Genomic DNA, 5,952 nt, shown 5'->3' on the forward strand with positions numbered 1-5,952 from the left:
GCCCAAGTTCTGACATTAGTCTTAGGATAGCAATTAGGGTAATATTGGGAGAGAGGAGGGATGAGGAAGGAATTAGAGTCTGGATCCGCTATGTTGCTCACAGGAGGGGAAGAACAGAGTGAAACATGGCCCTGAGCTGATGGGCTCTTCACTGTCTGGGAAGCTCCCCTCTCTGCTTCCCTTCTCCCCACCGGCCCTACTTACTGTCTGACCTCTCTATTCCTCTTCAGGGAAACAGTAACTGCCTCCTGAACAGGTGAGCTCCTTTTCTCTGCCCCTTGGAAGGAAGTGGAAGAGAAGGTCAACAGTTGGGTAGATCTTCTTTGGGGCAACACACAGCAATAGAGCCCTGCAGGAAGGCAGACTCCAGGAAAGAGGTGGGGGCAGCCTGGACAGGAACCACCTCACTGTCTCAGACCGCCTTCCGCTTATACCCATGAAAAGTCAACTCAGCGGCTCTGTCCCCAGGCAGCCTGGACAGAAATCTCTCCCCCACATCTGTAACACATTGCAAAATGGTGCATTTCACTCTGCCTGAGGAAACAGCCTAGGGACATAAAATCCATTATAACCTGTCAATTGTAGCATAATGCATAGCAAAACCCCATGAGGCCGATTTGCAGGGTGTTTTTGCATGTAGTTGGCAGCATTTATGTGTGGGCTTGCATGTTTTTATTTATTTTATTCCCCCGAACTCATAATATACACTCTGAGAGGGAGAGAGACAATACTCTGGCTTGATTAACAACCATAGACATTATGATCTCTGCCTCAAAATTGCTTCTCTTCCTCCAGTAACCCCAAATCCTGGTTTGAAATCATTCATCTACTTAACTGGCTCCCCTCCCAGGAACCTATCCTATCACCAGGATCTGTAAAGTAAGGAGATGAAAAGGAACTCAGTGTCAAGTCAGAGATGCGTTGGCAGTCTGGGTTAGAACAATGAGATGAGCCTATGCATAGCACTCAAGAAGATTGAGGGAAAGGATATCACCCATATAAGGTTGCATGCCAGTAAATTTCAATGAAAATAGTATAGGGAGCTTGAAAATAGCAGTTTTATTGCCTGTAACATCTGACATCTAATTTTTTTCTTATGCAGATAACTCAGAAGCAGTGATCAAAATCTCACACTGAATCAATGGGAGTTTTACCTAAATAAGGTTTGTAGGACAAGGCTGATTAGCAACTCATGTGGTTCTTTCAGTAATAAATCCCTTTTTAAAGCATATGTTTTCTTGATAGGGTGGATTTAAAAAAAAATTCCTTATAAAAGAGCGTTACCGTCTTCCACAAACTAATTATAATGAAAACTGCTAGATAATAAAGGAGGAAGATTCAATAAACAAATGACTGCACCACAACTAAGGTGGGGCAGAGTTGAGGCTTACTTGGGAGGGACAGCTCTGCTTTATGGTGGGGGCGGGGAGGGCAGAAGGAGGACAGAAAACCTGGGTGGGGCAAGGCTTTGTTCCACACAGTGAGTAAGCCAGCACCCACCCTCCCTCCCCTAGTGGAGGTGAATGGCAGGCTGGGTTAGGACCTGCTGTGGGCATTACGCTAGTTGCTCCTTTTAAAGGGGGGGCTGGGAAGGAATTTTTCCCACACCACCAGAATTGGCTTTGGTGGAGTGAGGTTTTTTTCGCCTTCCCCATAGCAGGTGTGAGGGAGGACCTTTTCTGGTGAGAAGAAAAGGTGGTAGGCCATATGTCGCAACTTATTTTGTAAGGTTGGACAGATGTCCAGTGCAGGTAATCCATAGGGAAGGCAGCCAGTGACCAGATAAATGGCCGGGTAAAGGATTTAAAAGGAGGTCCTGGATAAAGGAACAGAAGGGGGAGGGGGGTTGGGGACTCCTCTGATTGGTATGGCAGGGAGCCAACCCACCCCAGCCTTGTTCTCATAGTCCACCTTACTCCTCTTACAAGAGTGGTGGATGGTAAGGTCCAATCCAGGGGTCGGCTGGGGGACCTGGATGGAAACAAAGGGGGTTGGTGGAATCCCCAGAGAACTGATTTGAATAAGCATGGATTTGCCTGCACTGTATTCTTTATCTGTCGGGTAGTCCCACTCATCTATATAATAAAGTTGCAGCTTGATTAAAATCCATAACAAGTGTCTCCTGTCTTTCTTGCAGTGTACCCAGAAAATGACTGCACTGCACCTTTAAGCAGGGGGAATTTGGCAGACTGGCTGAATGAAGAAAATAATGTGATATGGCTGCAAGGGTCAAACTGCTGCAAAAGGGGACAAGGAACTCACCCCCTGGAAACAGGATGGGCAGAGGGGTTTAAAAGGGGCATCCCATGTGGAGAATCCTGTATTTACATGGAGCAGGTTGAGGCTGCATCTACCCTCTCTCCCCTTTAAGTAGCTAAATAAGTGGTAACTAGCTGCTGTGGGCATTGCACTAGCCGCTGATTTTTAGTGAGGCTGGGAAGGAATTTTTCCCTCACCACCAGATTCGCCTTGGTGGAGTGGTTGTGGGGTTTTTTTGTTTGTTTATTTTGTTTTGTTTTTGTTTGCCTTCCCCACAGTGGGTTTGAGGAGGGTTTTTTTGATATGTGGAATGAAGGGTGTTAGGCTATGATGTTGTAAGTGTGGGGCGGATGGCCAGTGCAGGTACTCCATAGGGAAGGTATACAGTGATCGGATAAATGGCCTGGTAAAGGACTTTAAAAAGAGGTGTTGGTTAAAGGAATAGAACAAGAGGAGGGCTTGGGTATGGCAGGGAGACACTGCCCCCTTTCTTATAGCCCACCTTAACCCTTCTATAAGGGTGGGTGGATGGTAAAGTCCCAGCAATGGGTTGGCTGAGGAACCTGATGGGAAAAAAAGTGGGAGGGCTGACAGAAGCCCCCCAGGTAGTTAATGTATGAACATGGGTCGCTGCCGGCTGCAGCGCGGGCGCTGCGGCGCAGCGCGGAGCGCCGCGCCGTCCTTCGTCCCCCCCGGGGGCTCCTCGCTTCTGCTGTGCGCCGCCGCATGCCGGCATGCCGTCACAGCCAGGACAGAGCCAGACCAGCGGACCAGCCGCCAGTCATGGGAGCGGGAGCTCGGGCGGCGGAGCCGGACCGCGCGCGCATGCGGCGCGCGCGTCCGCGTCGTCCCTCCCGCCTCCGCCCGCCCGCATGCAGGCGCGCGGAGCTCCACCCCCACCAAATGCCCCCCCGAGGCCGCCGCGCGCGCGCCTGCGCGGGCTGTGTCTAGAGCCGCCCCTGTGTATGAACATGGGATTACCAGCACTGACCACTTTTATGTGCTGAGTAATCTCAGACATATAATAATAAAGTTGTGGCCTGATTAAAACCACATCTAGAGTCTTCTGTCCTTCTTTTGGTATACCAGGACAATGACTTTTCCACCTGACAAGTGGGATGCATGTTCCCTGAAGTACTTTCACATGTAACAATAACTTCTGTCCACTGAGAAAATAAAATTCAGATTTTTGCAAGTTTTTTGTTTTGTTGTTTAGAGGCGTCTGCATCACTCTAATATCTCAAAAATTGCAACCAGTGGCATAAGTGTTTGAAAAAAGAAACCATCAACAAAACTGTGATATCTTGGGAATTCAATCTGATCAATCTACTTGGTTTTATTTTTATTTATTTTAAGTTAAACTTATGAGCCTTCAAACACATTATTTAAAGATAATTAGGAATTAAACAGGGGAAGTAACAAAGAAATGAATTAAAACTGCCCAGTGAAACCAAATTAGAGAAATCAAGTTGGACCTAATGCTTGTCTGAATTGATATGAAGGATAGTCTGTGCCAAATATAGGGAATATCATGAAGATTCTGTGATGAGTAGTAGGGATATTTCTTTTGACAATCTATCATATGTGGAAGACTTTCATCATATGATGGTGATGGGTGGCAACACAAAATACTGAGATAGTATGAGGGGGAGAAGCTCAAACTCTTTCACCATCAACATTCCGAGTTTTGACCTTAAGAAAATATATTTAAAATATTCTTTAGAACCCTCTCAAATCATGCTGCACAAAACCTCCAGAAATGTTTACTTTCACAACTCACTTGTAGTGTTGTTGAAGGAGAGGAGTCTGCAGTTATCAGCATGATATTTGGCTTGGCATGTTGCAAATGGTTTTTAAATATTATGAAAAATTGAAATTATGTATAGCTTTGATAAAACCGTAAACGTTTAAAACCTATCACTGACTCTCCTGATTGAGGAAACTATAATGAGGCTTGGCCTGTGTGTCTGAGCTTGCAGCATCAAGGCCTAAGTTCAATTAAAATTTTTACAACATAGTTTTTCCTGTGTCTGTTTAGGTTTCTTATGCATCTATTTTAAGAGGAAATGGTGAAAAAAAGCATTTAAGGATTCTAACAAAATGCCAACCACACAATAAATTAAATTATAGAGAAGTCTGTTTTCCACATATGTTATTCTTTGTACTGTATGTCCTTTTCTGGTTTTTCATTTGATTTAGTATTCCCATTAATTCAATGTACCACTTTCCTGTCTATCTTGTTAATACTGCAGCTCTGGTAAAGAAAAGAAAAATACCTTTTAGCTATAATGAATGTGAGACAGAAACAATAACTCTTCTCTTTCTCCTTTTCACATGTGTATTTCTTGCCATTAGCTAAAATTAAATAGCAGATGTATTATTAATGACAAATCTTGGCAGTTTCCTGTTGGCAAAATGGCAACCAATGTTCAGGGGCAACATTCAGAAGTAGTACTTACCCCCACATGCACTGAGACTTGGTGGGTAGTAAAATTAGTGACATACCATCTATTAATCCAGTCATGCTCCTTTTAGGGGTGTTGTGCCATTAAAAGTGAGCCTCTTTCCCGCTTTATATTTAAGATGTGCTCGCATTAGCATTGTGGTTGTTCTTGTCATGTGCAGTGAGCCTCCATTTGTCGCTATACATTATTCCTCTAAATGAACTCACTAAATAAATTAAAAGGCCACCTTTCAAAATTTGCCTTCATGTATATTCTTTAGGAAACAGAGTAGCCTCTTCTAAATGATTAGCTGGACCTCTCACAAGCCTTAGCAGGGAGGGAGTATAAAGCCAGCTTTCTATGAGTGCTGCTAAAAGGTATTGGTGGATAAGTAGATAGGCCCAGATCTACAAAGGGACTTGGGTGTTTTGGCACCCAGTGGACTCCACAAACCATGTGTTAGTCACGTAAATGCATCTTGAAGAGAAAAGCCCCAAGAATGGTATTCACAAAAGCCAGCATGCTAAGCAGAGAGCTGACTTAGCTAGCCAATAGCAGATGGTGATGAGGAGTGTGTCCTAAGCTCCAACCCTGGTAGGGAGTTAGGTATCTGAATCCAGGCTGGAGGAGGGAGGTGCCTATCTTTGTTTTGGATCCACAGCCAGGAATCTTCTCCTGGAGTCAAGGACCTAAGTTGTTTCTTACAAGAATGGTGGTAGTGTATGCCTAATTCCACACACAATGGCCTGGGATGGGGATGAGCATAATTTTAATGCAGAAGTTAAGGCAGTCATCTGTTTCCATGCTGTGCATTGACTGATGAAAAGGGATCTGCACAGGGTTTTCCACCTTTCAGTGGAGTTCCTTAATGGAACACAGCAGGTACTGTACTCGGCCTATGAAATTCTCTGACATAAGAGCTCATAGTGGAAAATACTGTTTGGATGTTTAAAGCGGTTGCTTAATTGTATGCTAATATTTATAGCTTATCCTCACAACTTGCCATGAGATACAGAATACGAGTATCCCCCTTTTATAGATGGTGATGGAGAAAGAGGGATTTGTGTGATTTGCCCAAGGTCACACAGGAAGTCTGTGATAGATCTCATATTGAACCCAGAATCCTAGGCTATCCATTAGATTATCTTACCTAGTTGTGCAAAAAATATCCTACTGCCCTACCCCATCCCCCCCTCCATATCTGTACATCACTGCACAAATTTGCTGCATTCTGAGAAATCCAGAAGTA

General features: G+C 44.6%; 1 long non-coding RNA gene across 1 annotated transcript; it reads left to right on the top strand.

Annotated features, from left to right (window-relative positions):
* The first annotated feature begins 230 nt into the window (after positions 1 to 230).
* On the top strand, positions 231 to 2,868 carry LOC120395852. Its single transcript, XR_005592851.1, has 3 exons — positions 231 to 256; positions 1,103 to 1,163; positions 2,138 to 2,868. It is a non-coding gene; the product is annotated as an uncharacterized LOC120395852 (long non-coding RNA).
* Positions 2,869 to 5,952: the final 3,084 nt, after the last annotated feature.

The sequence above is a fragment of the Mauremys reevesii genome, linkage group 1 (genome assembly GCF_016161935.1).
Source record: "Mauremys reevesii isolate NIE-2019 linkage group 1, ASM1616193v1, whole genome shotgun sequence".
Classification (NCBI taxonomy): Eukaryota; Metazoa; Chordata; order Testudines; family Geoemydidae; genus Mauremys; species Mauremys reevesii.